Source organism: Juglans regia, chromosome 7 (genome assembly GCF_001411555.2).
Source record: "Juglans regia cultivar Chandler chromosome 7, Walnut 2.0, whole genome shotgun sequence".
Classification (NCBI taxonomy): domain Eukaryota; kingdom Viridiplantae; phylum Streptophyta; class Magnoliopsida; order Fagales; family Juglandaceae; genus Juglans; species Juglans regia.
Genome location: NC_049907.1, coordinates 22,339,166 through 22,364,176, shown reverse-complemented (window position 1 = coordinate 22,364,176; position 25,011 = coordinate 22,339,166). Strand labels below are relative to the sequence as shown.

Below are 25,011 nucleotides of genomic sequence, written 5' to 3'. Positions count from 1 at the left end.
TCCATAACTGACACATCCCTTCAGATTTTATGCTACCGTTTTAGAAGTCCAGCCATCCTCTCTCCATATTTAAGCCCATTACTTCCTTCTTTTTTGTCCCTTTGCCACCTTTTCATTTCAGACCTCTCTTTCATCTTCTTCCTTGAACCTTCATCCTCTTCCCTTCCATTTTCAAAACTTCAAAATTCAAACCTCTCTTTCCTTCTGCTATGGCTAACCGAGGTGATACTGAAGCCCGTTTCAACTACTTCGCTGGGAAACGATGGTTGTCCACCATTACTAGTGATGACCTTCGTGCATACCATAGGTTATACAACATCCCTCCAGAGACCGTTCTGGAGGTTCCTTGTCCTCACACCACTGCGATGGATGCCAATGGACTGGCAACACGAGTTTCTCTTTATCCTCTTGTGTTCTCTAATAGACTGCGATTGCCTTTCTGACGCCCTGTTAGGGACATTTTGGACCTCCTGAGATTGGCCCCAGTGCAACATAGTCCCAATGCCTGGCGCTTGATGATGGCTAGTTGCTTTGCCTTTTGGATAGGTCTTGGTGGTTCCTCAGAGGACTATTCTGATTTGACAGCTCGAGAGTTTTTGTCAGTATACCGCATCACTCAGCTTGATGGGAATCTCTGCAGTTTCCAATCCCAATCTTCGGAGAAACACTTCATCTCCCTGGAGAAGCATTATTCTTTGATAAAAGATTGGAAACGAAGTTTCTTTTTTGTTTTGGCTCTGGGTTGTGAGTTCCTGGAAGATGAGTTGGAAGGTCGGGAGTTCCCAATTCGAGCAGTTAGGGCCAAAGTGCCAAGTTCCAAATCTCTCACCATCAAACTGTCGGAAAGAGAAAAACTTAGGGTTGCTACCGTGATGTCTTAGTCGGTGGCTCACTCCACCCTCTCTGAGTCTGATATGTTGCTGATGGACATCAATATTTAGCTTTATATAATGCTTCCTTATTGTTTGCATGTGCTCAGTCCGGAGTTCCTGATGGTTCCTCATTTTTCCCTAGGGAAAAATGTCGGGCCACCTCTCTGCCAAAAGGTGTTTGTGAGAAGCGGCCAAGAATGGACGAAGGCTCCTCTAGGTCTACTCACCCTGGGGCTGGGGGCCCTCACTCTCGTTCATCCAGGCCACTCCAAAATGCTCCACAAGCTCGGAGTCATGACTAGCCTTCTGGTTCATCACTTCGCCCACTAGTGGGGTCTCCTTTCAGCGAGTACGATGGTGCTCCTCGCTTAGCATTTAAAGCACAAGGTCATAGGGCCCTTGGGGGCTTTGGCTCGGGTTCCCTGGTTCCTGCCCAAAGGGCCTTTAAGAGTTCCACGCGTCCATCTTCATCTGGCACCTCTTGTAAGGGGGAGAGTAGTTCTCGCCGAGCTACTCCAACGACGAGTTCTCTTCCTGTCCGCCAAGTTCCACCGGCAAACCCACCGATGGGTAACCTAGTTGAGATTTGGTAAACTATGACATTCTTCCCTCCTTGTTACGCTCTGTAAGTTAATTTTCTTTCTCTTTTAGGTTCTGCAGGGGAAGACAAGGAGGATGACATTGCCATTGCCTTCCTCTTCTCCATAACTTTTAGTAATCCAATCGCTCGTGAGTCCGGTCCGACGATGGGGGTTTTGCCTTCGTTCGAATATACGCTTAACCAAGCGGAGGTACCCCAACGTGAGCTGCCAGATGGTGGGCCAAGTCCCTTCGAGGAAAGGTTGGCCGAGGTGGAGGTTTCCTTTGGCGAATGCTTGATGACGCCTCCTATATCTCCCCCAAATGGTCTCCGAACTGATCCTTCCGGCTGCCCCGGATGTGGTCCCTCCTCCTTCGATCTCTCAGGTAGTTGTTCTTGTATCCTTCGCTCAGACTCCTTCTTTTGCTAATGTTTATCTCAACTCTTGACCATTTATCTCAGGAATCCGCTACTCCTCAAGTCGAGGCACATTCTCCAAGCAAGATAGATGTTATCTTAGTGAAGGATAGCCCTTCACCAGCTTCCCTCTGACCGAGAATGGTTCCAGCCTTGCTGAGGACCCCAAGGATGAAACTCTTGCTCAAGGTAGGGAGGAGCCTGTCTCACCGTCCATACTTCCCCAAATTGGTCTGGCCTTGGTGGGTGTAGGATCCTCTTCCCATTTTGGGGGATCTAAGGAGTAGGAGATAGGGCCAGATTTTGAGAAGGCCTGGACAGAGTCAATCGTGGTACAAGCTCGAAAGTTTAGGCCTTTCTTTGCCAACGTAAGTGTATTCTTATTATGTTACTTAGATGGTTGCTAAGGACTAGGAAGTTCTTGAAGAAGAGCTTAGGGCTTTGAACAACCTTATGCACCTAAAGGCAAAAAAGATGGGCGACGACCTTCATGACATGTTCGTGCAGTGTGACTCTCTGTTGAAGGATAATAAATTTTTTCATCAGAAGATACAGGCTCAAAGGAAGGAGATCGAGGTGAAGGATTGGGAGATCAGGTCGAAGAATCATGAGATTCAGATGAAGGACCTAGAGATCACGCTGAAGGTCAAAGAGATCCAGTTGAGGGATCTGGAGATCAAGGAGAAGGATCTTGAGATCGCGTCCAAGGCCCAGGAGTTGCAATCCACTAAGAATGAGCTCGACGACCTTCCGCAGGGGTTCGATCTTCTTCTTATCGAGAATGGAAATGCCCAGGTGGAAGTTGTGAGGTTGGAGTGTGAGCTAGAATCCGTCCAAGAAGGGCTGAATAGACAAAGAGAGGTGGTTGAGACGTTAGCGAGGGAGAAGAGGCACGGCGTCGAGACTCGTTCTCGAATGCTTCACAAGTATATCGGGATTACCATGTCGGGGGAGAAATTAAGGACTTCTGCTCAGCACTCAGCAACTCCAATTTGAAGCTGCCTGTTTGGAGTCTTCTCTAGATGCTACTCGGCAACAGGCGGATCTCATTGAGTCTTAACTCAGATTGGCTCCTGCTCTCCTTGATGATGCTTGGATCTATGGGTACAAGGAAGGTCTTGAGCGTCTGCGAGATCAATTGAAGGAGAACCCCGAGACTGACCTTCACACTTTCGACCTTCAAACGCTCCATCCAAACAAACAGTCTTATTGCCATATGCAGACTTTAGGCAAAGAAGAGATACCTCTAGCCTTCCGTGATGCTCCTCCATAATTTTAGCTCCCATTTTTTTTTTTTTTTTCAAGCCTGCTTGGGCTTTTAGTGTAATTTGAAAAATATGTATATGAATATACCTTCAGTTCTGTTGATCATGGTTGAGTTTTTATTTCCTTTTCCACCTTTCTTTTTTGCTTTCCGTGTTTATTTGTCCCCCAGTCATCTTCCTTTTGAATGGGGAATGTGGGCCGATCATATTGTGGTTTGGGTCCCTTTGTCGGGACTTATTCCTACCGCTTTTCTTGGGAGTCCTTCCCACCTTTTTCGTGGGGCTTGGGCTTGGCTGGGACCTTCACCCTCTTCTCTGCAAGCTCCACTTCCTTCCTTTGTGGCTCCGTCAATGCTCAGAGAGTGTCCTCCGTGTTGATGAAGTTGTTGGCCCGGTCCATGAACTCTAGCAATGTCGCAGGAGTCCTTCTGGCTAGCTCTGCCATAAATTGGGATCGTGGCTAGACCCCTCCTAGGATCGCCCCCAAAGTTATCTTCTCATCTTCGTCGTCGGTGATCATGCGCTCTTTGTTGAATTGAGATAGGTATAACTTCAGGCTTTCATCCTTTGTCTGCTTGATGGTGAGGAGATACACAGACGGGCGCCACCTCCTTCGATTGGACATGAACTGGGTTAGGAACAGTCTGGCCAGTTCGCTGAAGCTGTCCATTGATCCACGTGCTAGTGACCCAAATCATGCACGTGTCGACCCTTTCAGGGTCAACGTAAATGTCCTACAAGCTACTTCCCCGGAGAAACCATGCAGCATCATGTGAGCTCTAAAAGTTTCTAGGTGCTTAAGGGGATTCCTTCCTCCATCATATATCTCCATAGTGGGGATATATGATGGAGGAAGGTAAAGGCACCACCATTACTTCTTGAGTACCTCTTTAGACCGATAAATCCTATAAGGGGAGTTTATCGTAAACCAATAATAAAATGACACGTCTTCTGAGTACATAATCTAAGGCTAAACCTGACCACACCAGAAATGGGTTTCCCTTTACATAGTTGTTTCGATGAACTTCATCCCTTCCCTTCAAATGCAAATACCCATGCATGATTTACAGAAGAATCATGCCTTGGCATCTCTGCATCTTATTGAAGAATCTCTTCTTTTCACAAATCTCGTGGTTATTTCCAACCACCAAGAATTATTGACCATTAATTCTCTCCTTTTATTTCCCACCATTTTCTTGGCAACCAAACAAAGCATTGTTCCGTTCTTTGGTTGTTTTATTTAGTATCGTCTGCTAGGTTGATCAAAGGGTGGATGACGCTCATCAAAGCGGTGAAGATTTAAAGTTATTTTCTGAAGCATTGGAGAATCATCAGACACGTTCTTCAATGGAAGGGAAATGGAAGAGATTGTGGAAGAAGGTGAAGTACCAGATGGTTGAGTACCACTCTTTGCCTAGTTATTTGAGGGACAACGAAAATTAAAAGCCATTACCAGTGAAGTAGGCCCCTGCTTAGCATCTTTTGGAAAAAGCTTCAGAATATTGGGTTCGTGAATGTTTGGAAGGAGATGGGGGGTGGGTTTCGATAGAGCATAAGTGACTATTGGGATTTTTTTTCCTCAGCAACGCACTCCACCAACGCGAAGATGTGTATCCTACGTGGTCGGCTACCATTGGTTGCCGTTGTTTGGAGAACAACGGATACACCTATGTGAAGTTATTCTCTTACTTCTTTAGTATAGGGCAGACCTGTGCTTGTGAGCAACTGTTCTACCGTCGACGATATACCTACCTTCCTTATTATCTCCTCGTATTTTCCTTTGAGGTTGCGAAGCTCATCCTGCACATTCTTCTGCTCCTCTTCCTTATTAAGTCTCACTTGCGTGTTTCGAGATCCCACGTACTCAGTGTCACTGGATCCTGCCCTGCCATCCTGCTCCTGTTGGGATTTTCTGAGTTCCTCGTTCTCCTTGCGGAGTGTTTGTACTTCGCCAGATAGCTTTGTTACCCATTCCTCTATAGTCTTCAACCTTACTTCCATAGCGTCTCCCATGTCTCTCATGAGTTGTTCGGAACGGGTTGTCACATGCATGAAAAGGACACGCAAGATCTATTACAATCTATTACGAATCTCACAGATAGCGCCACTGTTAACGTCATGTTTCGCACATCTTTAAGCCAAGCTCTGACAGCTTAGGTCTTCGATAATGGGCCTGCAAAAGATGGAGAGAATTGCAACTTGGAGAGGGCAGCCTATGGGTTCGGTAACCACTGATGCCAAAGTCAGTAAATATGTGAAGGAGTCTAGGGATTAGAGAGATATTCTTGTACCTGGGATCTGTTATTTATACTATATGTTTGGGGAGCAGACCATGTCTGCTCCCATTAAGTCTGTGTTCCCCGCATTGTTCCTTATGTTAGAACCTTTAAATGTTGTCAGCTCTGCGACGACGTCATTAATATGGTGTGTTGCCTGGGTGGTGGAGTCATTAGTGCGGCGTGATTCTCTAATCTCATTCTCTCAGTCTGTCTCACATTTGGTCCGTTGATGCCTTCTCTGTCCGTAGATCAATAGCTCCCCATATATTGCGCTTGCTGTGCGGGTGGGTACTTGAGGTTTGGACACTACTCAAGAGTTCCTAAGACCAACGAGTCATATCCCTGGCAACACCACTCTTCCTGTAGATTGTATTCAGAGGAGCTTTCCCGTGGGCCGGGTTAGGGACTATTTACCCTAAGTTGGGTTTTTGAGTTTGCTTTTCCTTCATCCACAAGCTTCTTGGGCTTAGTGGGGGGCAAATCCCCTTACAATGCATGAACTGAAAGTTGAAAATGATAATAGATCAAGCTGGGTTCTATATATGTTCCTTAGTTCAGCATTCATGGGATAGAACGTCATAATAAATGGCTTGACGATGTCCATGATCAAGTGACAAACCAACAACGGGATTGAGCCGCAACCTGCAATAAATATATAGATATTCATGTGGTAAGCTTATTTTGATGCTAGGCTGAGCAAAAATCTAAGTATTCGACTCAATTCTGATTTTGTTTTGACTTCATTCCCATTTTGAAAAGTCAGAGTGTTAGTAAGATTTTCTTTTAATTTTTCACTTGTCGGAGGTGTCGCTGGACCGACTCCGATCCGATCTGCCTTTATCCTCCGAATCCGATTCCAATATTGTACATATGTTATAAAAATATGTATTTATTTATATATTTATCATATATACTAGTATATTTATATAGTTATATAACTAGAACTTTTATAGATAAATTCAATAATATACTAATATGAGCTAATTATTATAAAATAATATACTTATACTATAATGGAAATAAATTAATAATAGTTTAGTATATGTAACCATCATAATATTACTACCATACATAATTAATAAGTATAGAGATAAGTTAGATACTAATATTTAAATAAGCCCAGCTAATATAATAAGTTAATAAAACAAAATACTAATTTACTAAAGTATAATAACATGTAATTAGACACTAAAAATTCTAGTTTATGATTAAGTTAGAAATAAGTTAGACATTATAATAATAATATGTAATGAGACACTATAGTATAAGTTATGTATAGAAATAAATTAGACATTAGTATAGAAATAACTAATAAGTCTTGTATAATAAATTAATAACACATAATACTAATTTACTAAAGTATAATAATATGTAATTAGATACTAGAAATAAGTTTAGAGTAGAAATAAGTTATAAATAAATTACACACTAGTATAATATAATAACATGCATACTATAGTATAATAACATGTAATTAGACACTAGAATTAATATGTATTACTATAGCATGATAAAATGTAATTAGACAATATAGTATAAATCTAGTATAAAAATAAGTTAGATAATTAGTATAAAAGTAAATTAGATGATTTAGTTTTAATTTTTGAAAAAACTAAAATTTGAAAGCCACTACAAGAAAAAGTGTTATTTTTGGCTATTTTTATTTCCGGCGACGTAAATATAGCCGCTAATAGTCGATTTTACTGTTACGGTAAATATTTTGTGTCCGTATGAAAATCGCCGGAATAAATAACTATTTGCGGCGATTTATTGTCGCCGCAAATAATATTGCCCCCAATACTCTAGTGTATAGCAACGGATCCGTTATCATTAGAAAAAAGTCGCCGTTACAAATTATTATTTGCGGCGATGTTATGACGCCGCAAATAATCTTGCCGCAACAACTTAAAATACTATCCATCTTGCTTATTACGGCGACATCTAGGTCGCCTTAATAAGTATGTACAGTAACTAAAACCTAAATTTACCCCATTGCAGTGGTTTTGCTTGCTCTCCTAGGCCAGAAACCGGGTGTTTCCGGTTGCTCTCGCCGCCTCGCCGCCTTCTCGCCGCCTAGCCGACGCCAGTGAGTTTCTCTTTGATATTTTGGCCTCCACCGATCTCTCTCTCTCTCTCTCTTTCTCTCTGACTCGAGCGAGGCTTCGCAGGGACGCTGTATTTTTCGGTTGCTGTCTCGCCGCCTTCTCGCCGCCTAGCCGACGCCGGTGAGTTATCTTTCACTATTTTAGGCTCTACCGATCTCTCTCTCTCTCTCTCTCTAACGCTGCCGCTGATCTGTTTTTCCCCGGGTGTAATATTGCTTTCTGCAATCCAAATGACTACTGCATTTTATCTTGAAGTACTTACTAGCCCACAATTTTTTTTTTTTTTAAAATAGACTAAATATGAAATTAAAAGAAAAGTCTAAAAAAGTTCAAAAACTTAAAAAGTCGAAGTGATAAGAGTCTATACAAATAGAAAATTCAACTCCACAACCCCGCATTCGATAAAGAGTGGGCGTGCCCAAAGGAAAAATTCCTTTTTTTTTTTAATTTTTTAATTTTTTTAATTTATATTTTTATAATATTTTTTTAATAAATATTAAAAAAATTATATTAATATACTAATAATCACTTACTTAATTAATAAGTAAAATATATTCAAAATATAAACAAGCAAATGAGAGGATAAAATTAAGCGGGAAGCATTATTCTGTCAGAAAGTTTGGATTGTAGGGGTTGGATATATAGTAATTGGTTTCTCAATAATGACGCATGGCGTAAGTCTGAGGAAGAGGTGATGCTTGGATGGATTTGAAAGATCAAACGCGATAGATTCCGATGGTGTAGATTTAGGCAACGTTTAGATATTAAGAATTTATTTATAAATAATAATAAATAATTTATTAATAATAAATAATAATATATAGTAAAATAACGTAAGATGTCATAAATTCCCAATGACGTATAGCCTAAGGTTTGCCGTAAGAGTAAAGTGTCATTTGAATAATGAGTTAAGATGAGATAAAAGTTGAAAGTTAAATAAAATATTATTAAAATATTATTTTTTAATATTATTATTATTTTAAAAATTGAATTGTTTATTATATATTATGTAAGAATTTAAAAAAATTGTAATAATAAGATGAGATGAGATAAAATATTTTCATCATCTAAACAGAACTTAAATCTATTCTCACCGATTGTAGGATCTGATTGGATCCCAATATTTTTTTTTTAATTTTTTTTATTTAGTGATTAAAAAAATATTTTTTAATAATGTTGTGATTTTTTTTAAAAAAAATATCTAAGTATATAAAAAAAATAAATGAAATAAAAATTTACTCTTATCAGGAGCCATCTCGTAGCACTGCTCTTTCGATAATGTGCAAGTTTATTAACAACAATATCAGTAGAATAATTTTAAGGAAAATTCTCTACATCAATCACTATTTATTTTCACACTTTATATTTATAATTTTTTATTTTTTATATACAGTGTGGAGGTATTTGTCGCCGCAAATATGTTTATGTTATGAAAAAATTATTTCTGACGAAATTTGGTCGCCGAAAACAGTGTTTCAAAAAATAAAATACAAAATACAGAAAAAATATTATACACATCCAAGTATTACAGGCTTCACAATTTTACCTTACACTATAGATTGCACTAATATTCTTTGTACATACTAAAAAAGATCCAAAGTATGAGCAACGGATGCATCTCTTGGTTATTTGTATATTTGTATAATGAAACAAGTTTACTACGAGTAAAGGCTATATATTTATTAGTTCGTGTAAATTCTAGGAAGAATCGTACACAAAAAATTAAAATCTAAAGGTGAAGACTCTGAAGCAGGTCATGCACTATGGTAACTAATATCAATGTTTTGAATACCGTACTGGACATCATACCGGTCAAGGCACTAGAACGAAATATTTCGATACTGGTACCGTTTCGGATTAGAGTTTTGGAATAACGTTTCGGGATAATCGATATATAAATAAATTATATATATAAATATATATAAAACTTATATTTCAAAATAATAGTCTATATATAAATACATATATATATATAAATTATAAATAGTCTAGTCTGAATTAGGGGTTAAAAAATAAGTTTGTACTTTGAAAAAATGAAAAAAAAAAAAAAAAACATAGGCCGAAATATAGGCCGGTACAGGCCGAAATTTAGTCCGATATGGCAGATACCGGCCGGTATTTTAGCCGGTACGGAACAGATATAGTACCTGTACTGGCCGGACGGCTGAAACAAAAAAATTCGGCCGTACCGGCCAGTACGGTACGAAATTTAAAACTTTGACTAATATAACTAATTAGCTAATTCGGGGAAATGTTTGATATTATCCACTTTTGGCACGAAGCATATTGTAGCTAAAACACACTTGATGGAGATCTTATAGTATCAATAGTACATTGGATTGTATACGAGGGAATGAAGTTACATGCTTATCAGAAAATGAAAATTGAGTATATGCTGAAATTTACTTTCTATATCCTTTTGATCTATATTCTATGCGGACCTATCTGTTTAAGCTAACCAGAAAATGGAGTCAGAGCATAATCATAAATACAAATATAAGCATAATCATGGCTAACATTCCATGTTTAATATCTTTTCTTGTAAATTAATACACACTCAGAGAATTAACATTGGATAATGAACAAAAACTATAATCACTACAATAAACACTATAATCGCAATAAGGAAACAAGCAAATCAAACCAATGAAACAAATGAGTGAGAGAGGAATATATCTAGCACAAGCTCTTCCACATTAACCTAAACCAAATTGAAATTTAATATCTCATGATTTAAAGCTTTGACATCACTCAGAAAAAGTTAAAAGAATAAATAAATATGATAACAATATGATAATCATCGAAATAACATTGACAAACCTCTCTCATATCCATTTGTGAGAAATATCCTAATAGTTTCACTTGAGAACTCTGCAAAAGTTCATCAAAGCAAGTTATCACAAAGTTAACAGGCCAGATGAAACAAACAATCAACTAGACTGTGTCTCATTGCCACCCACTTACGCATCATGTACAATCATATGATGGCCATGGTCAACAAGGACTTGGCAATTTTTCCCACAATAATTTAAATAGTGGATGTAAACTTAGAAAACAATTTAATCTACTTTTATGCAAATGTAGCGGATCATACATATCGAAGTTCACTTTACAAAAGATTCTCAGGTAACTCTGTTTCGTGAACTATAGTGCCAGGATGTGTTCTACTTAAAGACTATATCACCTACAAGCAATGTATTCATTGGGCCGGTGGGGGTATTTTTCCTTTCGATAACTATAAAAAATGCATGTATGTTTCCACAGGAAAAGAAGAAGCTAGCAAGCCAAAACTAGCCCTTATGTTTTTGATCTTCTTGCTTTTACAAAGAGAATTGAGGGACACGTGGCAGCAATCTTGTGTCCACACAAGCAAAGCCCTGTAGTAGGCAACAACTACGAAAACTAGGGAATGCTAAAGTTCCATGAAATCCATGTTTGATAAGAATTTACTTGGCAAATATTCTAAAATTCTAAAAAACAGAGGCAAATGATAGTACAGTAAAAATTTCTTATGATAGTTCAGGTAGTTAAAGTAGGTAAAATCAAGAGCACTTTCACCATTAAAAATCTTTATATCCATAAGCGAACATATGAGTTTCCTTATACTTGTTCAAGATACTTCACAATCCTTCATTATAACTTTGCCATAAAAGGAAGCAATTTTAATGAAATTATCATTCTGCAACAACATAACAGCCCAGGAATTTTGCAAATTGTGCTTCTCTCTTGGCAATCTCCTTTGGAGTTTAACCTTTATGAATCATTTTGATAGCAACAGTCTGGTTTTTGCATCTGAAGAGAACCCAATAACCAATATCTAGATAGTGAGTAGATACTTGCCTCTTAACCATACACACTTGCAATTTATTGATTTCTGAGTGATTACTAAAGCACAATTCAATGCAAGTGTAACCACTCCCTTCAAAATAAGGAATTCAAAATACCAAAACAGATTGAACTATCAACAGCACCTTCTAAACATTACCAAGATAATAGAAATCTATATTGTGATTACTTAAAATCCACTGATTACCTAAAGGTGCATATGCAGTAAGAGGCAAAAATAAGAGAGAAATGATTCATTTCACAAAACCTATGCAAGTATTTTGCAGATCTAAATTATGTCTCTGAAAGAAGAACAAAGTTGCCAAGCCTGAGGAAAGGCATTGCCCAGAGGTCAAATTCTCCAGACCAAATAACTTCGAAGAATCCAATTCAAGAAAAGCTTTAAACTTACTTTCCCTCATACACTTAACCATGAGCTCCCTCTCCATTTGAGCAATCCCTCCCAGTTGGGTCTGTCTTTAGCCATTATTACTACAACCCAAAAGCATATATGAACAAAACCTTCTATTTCCATATTTCAAAATTCTCTATTCCGCAGCAACAACAACAAAACTAAACTTACTTAAACCCAAACTTAGTTATATGCAACACTTAATCCAAACCAAAACCGAGTCTTTCATCATCTTGTTTTCGTAACCAAAGAACGCTTGAGGAATCAAAAGTAAAATCTTGAAAGAGTGCCAATTTTTTAAATTTAATTTTCTCAGAAACCAAATAAAGACAATACACCTTTTTTATGACAAAATCAAACTGCGAAAAAGATAGAAGTTTTAGGCACCGCAAGCCTCTGTTTTGGAAATCTCTAGATTTTGAAATACAATGGGTTGCGGTTTTTGAGGAGCCGTGCCATGGAGGAAGGCGGCACACAGTGGGTATTGGAGCTTGAGCGAGATCCGTGAGGGGGAGAGTTGATCGACGGTGAGAGAGAGGGAGAGCTTCAGTGGAGGGGCTGGGGACCGTTGGGGAGAGTAGCAACACCAGTAGCTGGAGGTGGTGCGGCGGCTGCGGACGCCGCGACACTGAGAATCTGAGAGAGAAGAGAGAGGAAGATCTGCGGGAGAGAGAGAAGCCACGAGGGAGGGGCTTGGCTGGGTTGGCTGGCGACAGTGGAGGTGGACGGTGACGGTTGGTCGACGGCGGCGTGAAGTGGCTACTACGTGGAGGCATGAAGAGTGGGGATCGGGGGAGAAGAGGGACTGGGGAGGAGAGACGAGAGGGGGCAAGGAGACCACTGGAGGGAATTAAAGGAACGAAGGGAAAATGCTGGAAAACACGGGGGTTATAAATTTTATTTATTTTTCTGGCGCTTTTGATTCGACGCTAATAAGAATAAATTGGCCAAATATGACTTTTACGGCAATAATATTCGCTGCAAAAGCATATATTGCGGCAATTCTAAAACTCGATGGAAATAAGAATCCGCTACAGTTACAATATTTTGTTGTGATGAAAAAAATTGCCGCAATAGGTACAAAAGTCGCCTTAAAAAAGTGAACGGTAAATCTCCCTCAGCCTTTCCCACTTTTGCAATGGAATTCTGCAGCGGCTTAGAAATCGCTGCAAATAATGACCTATTTTAGGAAAGTAGGGAAGAGAGTTTTAAGGAAGAGTAATATTAAATACAGTCTTAAAGTGTGCAAGTTCTGCACACTTCTTTGAAAAAAATATGGGCCAGCATTAAAAGAATAATCTTTTTATGTAGATCATTGGTTTACCTACTTTTTTTTCAAAACAAATGCGTGAGATTTGCATACTCTAGAATGACAAATATCATTTCTCTTTAATTAAAATCTTGGCCCCATTGGCTTAATAGATTTGGAGATGTTTGGGGAAGGAAATATGATGAAAATTCTGTAAATAGAAGTAAAATGATTTGTAAATATTATTGAAATAGTTTGAGTTAAGAGTTTTTTTTTTTGATTTTGGGAAATGAGGAAGAAAATGTTGAAAAAAAATATTATAAAATTAAAATATTACTTGAAAAGAATTTGTAAAAGTTGTATTTTTTTTTTTTTTTTTTTGTGTGTGTTTTGTTTGTATGTTTAGGAAAATTGCAATGACTAAGTAATTATTAGATAAAAAGTTGAAGATTTGAAATTGAAAAATGTTTATTTTTGAATTTGCAAGCCCAAACACACTTTTGAAAAAAAGTAGATTCACAATTAAAAAAATTTAAGTTTTATGTGGATTATTTACCTTCTTTTTTATAACAAAATTTACAAATATCATGATTGTAAATACAAAATTTACAAAAAAACACAAAAGTTACACGTTATAACACTACAAATATCATGATTGTCGTCTTATTATTTTAAGTACACGTTATAACACTACAAATATCATGATTGTCATCTTATTATTTTGAAGACACATTATAACTTACAAATTGACGGATCCAGCACGAGACCCACGTTCAAATTTTGTTTTTGGGTTAATATGTATGAAATGACCACTTGAAATTTAACGAGTAATTTTAGAATAGGTTACGAGTCCAAAATTATGTTGGCAGGATATGGATTTATTTGAGCTTGATAATTAGGTTAAAATCTTTTAATGGGCCAAGTGAAAATCAGCCCGAATAATTTATAGGACAAGTTGTATTAATTTTAGAAATTGCGTCAAGGCTCATGACTCACGAAAAAAGCCAAAACCTTGTACGCCCTAAACCCAAACCGTGAGACCCAAGATTCTATTTAGTTACAAACTCCTCACCATGCACGTCTCCTTCCACTAGAATCACGACACCATACAAAAACTGTTACACTCAGGTCCAGCACTAAGCCCGCTTTCTAAATATTTTTGAGTTAGACATATGAAAAGTCCAGTTGAATTTTCGAGTACTATTTTTTTTATAGATTACGGGCCCAAATTATTTTCGAGGATCCAACCTATGATTTGTTTTTAAAAAAAATGTTTGCTATCTATTTCAAACGGACTCTTTTCCCATTAAAATTCTAGAACCCATGTTTATATATCTATATATATATATATATATATATATCTGCATATATGTATTATGCAGCCCCGTGTCTGTGGGGATCTATTCTTGTTTTTTTTAAACCCTAGTTGGTTTTAATTGCACATGCGTCTCTTCTTTCCTTCATCTTTCTAGGGGTTTTTTTTTTGGTTTTCAATCCCCTGCCTATATATAGATATGTTAATCCATGCATGAAGAAACCCAAGCTGCCGCAGCCTTCTCCTAGCCTACTTGCACCCCCCACAAATTTATTTTTATTTTATTTTTAATACTTAAAATTTGATTAAGTTTATTAATCAGAATTTTTGGTTGTTTTCCTTAATAGATTTTATTATAATTATATTATCTAGTATTAGATTTTATAGTCACACTTCAATGGTAAATAAATTAGAATTTAATGTCTCAGTCGGAGAAATTAAATGGATATTGATGAATTGTGGGAAGTGATGCACCAAACCGCATACCAACACTGACATCATTTTTTTTTATTATTGAAATGAAAAATAAAAGAATGAAAATTTTGAGAGAAGAAGAAGGTCATCTGTCTCACGAAAATAATTTCCATCTCAATTCGTACCGTTTCATTAAACGGATATCTTACATGTCAGAATCGATGCGTGATTTGGTGCGCGAACTCACTTGCAATAAGACTTTTCCATATTGAAAATACGTGTTCGATTGAAAATTTACGGGAGTTACGTGACTATTTTATATGTGACGATTAATAATTGTTCGGCATGGTTGAAGAAAATTTCTGAAAGGCTAAGAAGTCCAAGTAAGCGGAGTCTCTATACTAGACTTTGCATAAAAAGAACATGAAACGAGGTTGATTTTGAAAATATGCATGTTTATTTTGAAAAGAAATCTGTAAACAATCTCAAATATGTGTTCTGCATATACGTGAAAGCTGTATAAGAGAAAATATTTTATGTCAAGACTGGTGTAGACACGAGCTAATTTAGTGCACTTTATTTCTGAACTATGCAAAAAGAGTTAATATGAAATTCTGAAAATTTGTGCATGTGATGCGAAAATGTTCTGAAACTGTTTTTGAATATGTGAAAAGACCTGAATTTGTTCAGTACTCTATTTGGATATATTGTGACATCTAGAAACCTTAGCATGAGATTCTGATTCTGTATTCTGATTAAGTTTGATTATGATATTCTATTCAGTTTTCGTTACGGCCCAGCCACGAGTGATAATAGTGGCATACAGCCCAACCAAGGATAATAATAGTAGATACGACCCAACAACGGGTTATAATAGTGATAATAGTGTATACGAACCAACCACGAGTTGTAATAGTAATAATAGTGGATACGACCCAACCACGGGTTATAATAGTGATAATAGTGGATACGACCCAACCACGGATTATAATAGTAGATACGACCCAACCACAGATTATAATAGTGGATACTGCCCAACCACGATTGGAATTGTGGTTTATAACCGTATCATGAGTGTTAAACATGGTATACGGCCCTTCCACGAGTTATAATTATGGTTTATAACCCTACCATGGAGGTTAAACATGGTATATGTCCTGATGTGATGGTCTGATTGATGAAGATGACGTTTCAGATTTTGATATGCCAAATGATTTTTTAATAAGAATGTTTTCTAAATGTTTTGATTTTGTATTCTGAAAGTAAATGTTTCTGATTTGGCATTCTAAGAGTAAATGTTTTTGTTTGCATTTTGAAATTCTGAAAATGCTCATGTTTACATATTACTATATGTTCTCTTCTTACTGAGTTGTAAGTCCACCTTGCCTCTTCAATGGTTAGCACATCTGTGATTTAATCCCATAGATAGCATGTTACATAAATACCCCTCTAATAAGTGTTGATCGTAAGATTAATATTTTATGATGTGATTGTGATGAAAACAAGATAAATTAGGTGTTTGAAGTTGGAAAATAATTCAAACTTTATGTATTAGTTGGAGATATTGTAATAGATATCAATATTTTAGAGTTTCGAGAATTTCAGATTTTTAGGAAAAATAGGTTATTTTAGAATTTTAGACTTAAATATAAAAATATGCTCTTTTAATTATAGATTTAAGTAGGCTACATGTCTATTTTATAGGTAACAGTTGATATTCATGCGACATTGCTGTGGAAAAATTTAAAAAAGTCCAGATAAGCGGAGTTTCTATACAAGACTTTGCATAAAAGAAAGGACTAAGGTTAATATTATAAAAATGTGCATGATATGTTTTGAAAAGAAATTTGAAACAATCTCAGTTATTTGTTCTACATTACTCATGAAATATGTATGAAAGAGAAAAATATTTTTGTCATGACCGGTGTAAATATGAGCAAATTTTTGGCATTCTATTCCTGAACTGTGCAAAAAGAGTCAAGATGAAATCTAAAAATTTGTGCATGTGATGTGAAGATTTTCTGAATTTATTTTAGGAATATGTGAAATGATTTGAATCTGTTCAGTACTCTGTTTTGTTGTGATGTGACATCTAAAAACCTTTAGCATGACTTTCTGATTTTGTATATGTATATGATTTTGTTTTGTTTCTGATCTATTCCGTTAAGGCCCTGCCACAGGTATAATAGTGGTATACGGCCTAGCCACAAGTATAATAGTTATATACGGCCCTGCCACGGATGATAATCGTGGTATACGACCCAACCATGGGTATAACAGTGGTATACGGCTGAACCACAGGTGATAACAGTGGTATAAAACCTTTCCACGGGTATAATAGTGGTATACGGCCCTGGCACGGGTATAATAATGGTATACGGCCCCTCCATGAGTATAATGATGGTTTATAACCCTATCACGAAGGTTAAACATGGTCTCTGTCCCGATGTGATGCTCTGATATGATATGAAGATGATACCTCAGATTATGTTATGCCAAATGATTTTTGAATAAGAATGTTTCTGAGACTTTCGCTCTAATATTTTGACAAATGTTCTGATTCTGCATATTGAAAATATATATTTTGTTCTGCATTCTAAACTCTGTAAATGCTCATGTTTACATACTAGCATATGTTCTCTGCTTATTAAGTTGTTGATAACTCACACCTTTTATCTCCACAATATTTTTCAAATAATTTCAATTTCTCAACTAATGATCAAGATTATGGAGCATGAGAGAGATGATTTAAGCATGGAAGGCTTCTATGAGTATTGGTGATTTTTGTTAAGTAATTTTGTTGTGTTCTGATGACTTGGTGTTTTGGGAAGTTGATTATATTGAGGCAGTTGGTTTGAAATAATAATTTTTAGATGGCATCGAGAATTTGGGGTCATAAATATATTGTTGGAATGTGAGTTTAAGTGACAGGAATTAACTCTCCAACCCCTGTAAGACCGGGGCGTTACAGTTGGTATTAGAGCCAGGTTTGAGATTCTGCAGAATTTATTGGTTGAGTTTTGAAAATATGAAGTTTAGGGATTTTTCAAACTTTAAAGATGACTTTGATGGGATCTGAGGTCATAAATTTTGTAGATTTTAAGAAATACTTTTCATGACATTTGGGATTTTAGATCTGGTAGGCTTACCTTGTGGACTGTGGAAAATGATTTTTAATAAGACTTAAGGTCTAGAGTTTGAAGGTGTACATAAGCATGATCAGAAGCCGGTTTGGCTTATATAGGCTTTAATAGATGAGGTTTTTGATTTCTACAGACTATTAAATGATTTCAGATTTGATGTTTAGAATTCTTCATACATTGAAAGATATTTCTGTTGATATTTAAGTTTAAGATTTTGCAAACATCAATATAGGGGTTTTGGATTTTGAGGACGTTAGGAAATAATTTTCAGATTTGATGTTTGGGAGACATCGAGAGATTTTTTTTATGAGATCTAAGGTTTTAGAATTTTACGGTGTGAAGAAAAGTTTTTGGATAAGGTTCAAGGTTTTAGCTAGGATCTTTATACTTTATCTCCACAATATTTTTCAGATAATTTGAATTTTCAGCTGAGGATCAAGATTATGGAGCATAGGTAAGATCATTTTAGCATAGAAGGTTTCTATGAGTGTTGGTGAATGACGATTTTTGTTAAGTAATTTTGTCGTGTTCTAATGTCTTGGTATTTTGGGAGGTTGATTACATTTTGGTAGTTGGTTTGAAACAATAATTTTTATATGGCATCGAGAATTTGGAGTCATAAATATATTGTTGAAATGTAAGTTTAAGTGACAAGAAATAACTCTCCGACTCTTGTAGGAATTGGGCGTTACAGTTAAATTACTTTAGATCTCCACTCAAATTAATTATTTTGATTTTCCTTCTTTTAGTCGAAACAAATACGATTTTCTCGTTCTGTTTATTATTATTATTATTTTGGAATTGCAAATTTGTGAAAGAAGAAAGAATCATTAGATATCCAAAATGAAAGGCATTCATAACTCATAAGCTTGCTTGATCACTTGAGAAATCCCGTCCTCGACCTTTAGATTCTTGTTTTTACAGAATCTCTCTCAATGTTCGCTCCCAATCTCACATATTCATCCTCCATCTCCACTGTCTCTTTCTCCCAATCCGACCATCAATACCCCATAAATGCCTATCTACTTCTCAATCCAAATCTTCTCAACATAAATGCACATCAAAGAGGCCTATCCCACGTATCGGCTTCCCTCACCACTCCGTTCACCCGTCTGGGAACCAAAGTTTCCAGCTTTAGAAAAATCCACGGCTACCTGGTTGGCCTTTCTTTTCAGCACAATTTAATTTACACATTTTACAGAAGGAATCAATATTGTCTTCTTCATATTTTTACTCTCTTTTCGTCTGATGGCAAGCACACTAAACCAGACCTCATGCCAACTCTAACATGGTATCAGAGAGGTGAAAATGGCCACCACCGATCCTCCCACCACCAATCCTACCACACCAATCCTACCACCTCCAAATTTGAAGACCTTAGCAACCCAATCAATCAATACCGACTTGAGACTTCTGATAACCCAGGCATCTTGCTTGTAACCGAACCCTTTACCACATAAAATTATCCTACCTGGTCTCGTGCCATTCACTGAGCTCTTCAGGCCAAAAATAAGCTCGAATTTATCAATGGAACCATCTCCAAACCATCTTCAGTCGATGACCCTTTTTTTAATCTTTGGGAACGATGCAATGACATGCTTGTATCATGGCTTCAAAACTCCATTATCTGCCTCTACGACCCTCAATAGCTTTTGTGGATGATGCCCATAAATTATGGGATGAGTTGCAGGAGCAATTTTCTCCCGAAAACGGACCTCGTATCTATGAGCTGAAGAAGGCTCTCACCAATTTATCCCTAGACACTGATATTGTCAGTATCTACTACGGTAAATTAAAATCTCTTTGGGATGAATTTTCTTTATATGACCCACTACCAGTTTGATACATGCCACTAGCGACATCGACACATTACTTCGACTGCTCCTAGTGTTGATACAGTTGCCTTGGCTGCTCGAAAATTCTCTTCCTAACCTTCCAGTTTTGCTCCTAAGAGGGAGAAATCTTACTGCTCCTACTGTAAGATTATAGGCCATACTTTGGCTCAATGTTTCAAGTCGGGCAATGCTGAGACCCCTCTTTGTACTCACTGCGAGATGACTGGACATAGAGCCGAATGTTGCTACAAGTTACACGGTTACCCTCCCAGTCACAAGCTTCATAAACCACTCGTGAATGTTGTTGTTGTCGAGTCCTCTACTTCCACAAGATCTTCCGAATCCAATGTGGCGTTAACTAAGGAGCAATCTAATGAACTCATGGCTTTGCTGTAGAACAGGAATTCACTTGCTTCTCCTTCCGCCAATCATCTTCAAACAATTTACTCCCCTCACCCACATACTTCTAACACCGCTGGTATCTCTTATTCTTTATCATCTTCTTTTCATTCTTCTACACCATGGATCATTGACACGGGTGCTACTGACCATATGGTTTGTAGCCCTTCTTTTTTTACTCACGTAACATCCTCAGTCTCATACTCTGTCAAACTCCCCAATGGTGACTTGGCCCTTGTAACTCACGTTGGTATTGTGCAAGTAACAACCACTCTTATTCTCCATAATGTTTTATGTGTTCCAAGGTTTTCTTTTAATTTGTTAACTGCTAGAAAGCTTGCCAAACAACTCAACTATTGTCTTATATTTCTCTCTGACGCGTGTTTTATACAGGGCCTTTCTCCTTGGACAATGCTTGGGAAGGGAAACATGGTGCACGAACTCTATCACCTCCACACTGCAAATGTCTTGCCTCATGCCTTGGTGCATACACTATCTCAAAGTTTCCATCATCTCAACTTTGTTTCAGCTATTGTACAACCTATCGACAACACCTTTGATTTATGGCACTGTCGATTAGGCCATACATCACCTTCCCGATTACAACTTATCAATGATCCTCATGTACTTACTCAATTGAATACAAAGAAAAATTTACCTTGTTTAATTTGTCCTCTCTCCGAACAAACACGCTTGCCTTTTCCTTCTAGCACTCATTCTACTCTTGCTTGCTTTGATTTAGTGCACTGTGACATATGGGGGCCACACTCAATCCCAACCCACGATGGTTCACGTTTCTTTCTTACCATTGTTGATGACTTTTCTCGTTGTACTTGGGTATACATTTTCAAAAATAAATCTGATGCACGGACTTGTCTTAAAACTTTTTGCAATTTAGTTGTTACTCAATTCAACACTCGAGTCAAAATTTTACATAGCGACAATGGTTTAAAATTTTCCATGAACAATTTGTATTCTGACCACGGCATCATCCATAAAAAATCTTGTGTCGAGACCCCTCATCAAAATGGTTTAGTCGAGCGAAAACATAGACACATTCTTCAAGTAGCTCGGGCTCTTAGATTTCAATCTGGCATCTCTTTACAATTTTGGTCCGATTACATACTCATTGCAACATATTTAATAAATCGGGTTCCTACTCCACTTCTTCAAAACAGGTCCCCTTTTGAAGTCCTTTTCCATGAACCTCCTTCATATTCACATCTTCGAGTTTTTGGGTGCCTCACCTTTGCTTCCACCATTTCTCAAAATCGACACAAATTTCACCCCGAAGTAGACGATGCACCTTTCTCGGGTACCCTTTTGGCGTCAAAGGCTATCGTCTACTTAATCTCGACACACACACAATATTTGTTTCTAGGGATATTATTTTCCATGAACATTTATTTCCCTTTCACACTCCATCTTTTCTCCCCTATTCTTTTACCCCTTCCCCAACTCCTAATTTTCCCAATATCCAACTCTCTAACCCTGATTCAATTCCTGCTGCTACACAAACCGCACCTTCATCCGAAGCACTCATTCCTACACAACTCTCACCCAGCACACTCACTAACCCAGCTCCAACTTCATACGACTTACCCTCTAACCCAGCTTCATTCGAAACACTCGTCAACCCTGCTTCCCTTGAAGACCCACCTCATCGATGCTCCACTCGTACGCAGCGCCCTCCCCCTCATCTCCATGATTTCATTTGTCCTTCCCTTACCACCCCCCACCATTTTAGACCATGCAATATTCTTCTTCACAAGATACTCATGCTGCCATTCCTACCTCTTCCCCATCATTGTCCTTGGCGATGCCCTACATTTTAGGTAAACCTTTTCCTCTATCATCTTCTCTTTCTTTTCATAAACTGTCACCTTCTTGTCATGCATTTGCATCTTCCATTTCTTCTACTTTTGAACCTACTTCTTATGGAGAAGCAATTAAGAACCCCAATTGATGCAAAGCTATGACTTCAGAAATATCAGCTCTTGAACTCAACAATACTTAGATTTTGGTTGAGCTGCCCCCACGAAAACACTTGATCGGCTCTAGATGGGTTTTCAAAGTTAAGCATAATTCTGATGGGACTATTGAGCGATACAAGGCTCGCCTAGTCGCCAAAGGTTTCACCCAACAAGAAGCTCTCGACTACAACGAAACCTTCTCACCCGTGGCCAAGTTGGTCACCGTCCGTACTCTTTTGGTAGTGGCTTCTATTAAAGGCTGGTTTCTACGGCAATTTAATGTTCAAAATGCCTTCCTTCATGGTGACTTAGAAGAGGAAGTGTACATGCGAAAGTCCTCTAGCTATTTGAAAGGCTCTCCTACTCAAGTTTGCCGACTCAACAAAAGTCTTTATGGCTTGAAACAAGCCTCAAGACAATGATACTCTAAATTTTCTAATGCCTTAATTGTCTTTGGTTTTCAGCAATCCAAGGCGGATTACAGCCTCTTCACACACCTACACAATGGTTCGTTCACGACCCTTCTAGTCTATGTCGACGACATCATCGTGGCCAGCTCCTCCTTGGATTCCATTGCTGATCTTCAAAGCTTTCTCAATAATCATTTTCGCATCAAATGTCTTGGAGACCTTAGAAACTTTCTTGGCATCGAAGTCACCCGATCATCCAAAGGGATTTTGATTTGCTAACGGAAATATTGTTTGGACATTTTATCTGATGCTGGTTCCCTTGGCACTCGTCCCCTCAAGTTACCAATGGATCAAAATTTGAAACTCAAAAAAGATGACAACAAGGTTCTCTCTTATCCTATCCCCTATCGGTGCTTAGTTGGTCGCTTAATTTACCTGACAATTACTCGGCCTAATATCAGCTATGTCGTCCATGTTTTGAGCCAATTCATGACTACACCAAGCTCTTCACATCTTCATGCCACTCATCAGGTCCTTATATACATAAAGAATGTGCCAGACCAAGGTCTTCTCTTTCCTTCCAATTCTGCACTCCGACTTCAAGGTTACACAGATTTGGACTGGGCCTCTTGCCCTGATTCTCGACGCTCTATCATAGGTTTTCGTATGTCCTCGGCACTTCACTCATTTCATGACTTTCAAAGAAAAAATCAATAGTATCTCGCTCCTCGGCTGAAGCCGAATATAGGGCAATGGCCACCACTTCTTGTGAATTACAATGGCTGTCTTATAGCCTCAAAGATTTGAACATCTCTCTCTCGCTACCAGTTGACTTGTACTGCGACAATAAGCTGCACTCATCATTGCTGCGAATCCCGTCTTCCACGAATGCACAAAACATATTGAGCTCGATTATCTCATCCAAGATAAAATACAAAGTGGTTTCCTTCACACCTGTTCAGCCTCACAGCTTGCGGATATCTTCACAAAAGCATTACCTTCATCTCAGTTTACATTTCTTCTTTCCAAGATGGGAATAGAAAATATCTATTCTCCATCTTGCGGGGGGATATTACGAGATGATAATGCTACTGCTATACAAAAGGAGCACAACAGAACACAACAAAATAGAGCACTCATTCCTACACAACAACATTGCGAGCCTCCCGAATATCCTAACAAACTTCCTGCATTGTATATCTATTTAGGAGTAGTTTAGTATATTCAGTTTTACATAATATTCCCTCTTCTTATATAAATAGTGTATTGTACAACACAATTTAATTTACACATTTTACAGAAGGAATCAATATTGTCTTCTTCATATTTTTACTCTCTTTTCGTCTGATGGCAAGCACACTAAACCAGACCTCATGCCAACTATGATAGGCTTTCTTCAAAACCCAGATCCCAAGTCTCCAGAGCAGCATCAGAAGCCAATTCTGGAGGTGAAAGTGCTGCCTCCGAGCCCAAGACCAATAACAAGACCCTGCAGCTAGGACTTGTGTTTGGTCTATGGTACTTTTAGAACATTGTCTTCAACATCTACAACAAGAAAGTACTGAATCTCTTTCCATTCCCATGGCTTCTTGCCGCGTTTCGACTCTTTGTCGGGTCTGTCTGGATGCTCATGCTCTGGTCTTTAAAGCTCCAGCCTCACCCAAAGATTTCAAAGCCATTCCTCATTGTCCTTCTCGGACCTACACTTTTCCACACCATAGGCCACATCTCAGCCTGTATTTCATTCTCTATGGTAGCTGTTTCTTTCACCCATGTCATTTAATCCTTGGAGCCTGTATTCTCGGTCGTGGTCTCGTCTTTCCTTGGCAATACGTACCCTTTCCAGGTCTGGCTCTCAATCCTCCCTATTGTTCTTGGTTGCGCCTTAGCTACCATTATCGAAGTGTCTTTCAATTTCCAAGGCTTGTGGGATGCTTTGATTAGCAATGTTGGGTTTGTATTGAGGAACATCTATTCGGAATGCAGCTTGCAAAGCTTCAAGGAGGTTAATGGGCTGAATTTGTGTGGTTGAATAACTATTATTTCGTTGCTGTATCTATTTTCAGTCGCAATCTTTGTTGAAGGGTCTCAATGGGTACAAGGGTACCATCAAGCAATTCAAGCCATAGGCAAACCATCTATATTTTACATATGGGTTTTGCTGTCTGGTGTCTTTTACCATCTTTATAACCAATTTTCTTACCAAGCATTAGAAGAAATAAGCCCTTTGACATTCTCTGTTGGGAACACAATGAAACGGGTGGTGGTGATTGTATCTACTGTTTTGGTGTTCAGGAATCCGGTTAGGCCTATGAATGCACTTGGATCCGCCATTGTCATATTTGGGACGTTCTTGTATTCTTAGGTAACAGTAGCTTCAAAGAAGAGTGGAGGTGAAAAGGAGGATTGAAAGGAATCCTGATCGTCTTTTCCTCCACCCCCACGCACACAATATCTTGTTAGTGTTCCTATTGTAAATGTGTGAATTACTAACTAGCTTGAGTCGATCTCTGAACAA

At 38.0% G+C, this 25,011-nt stretch overlaps 1 pseudogene; it reads left to right on the top strand.

Annotated features, from left to right (window-relative positions):
- The first annotated feature begins 22,838 nt into the window (after positions 1-22,838).
- LOC108982335 lies at positions 22,839-25,011 on the top strand (annotated as a pseudogene).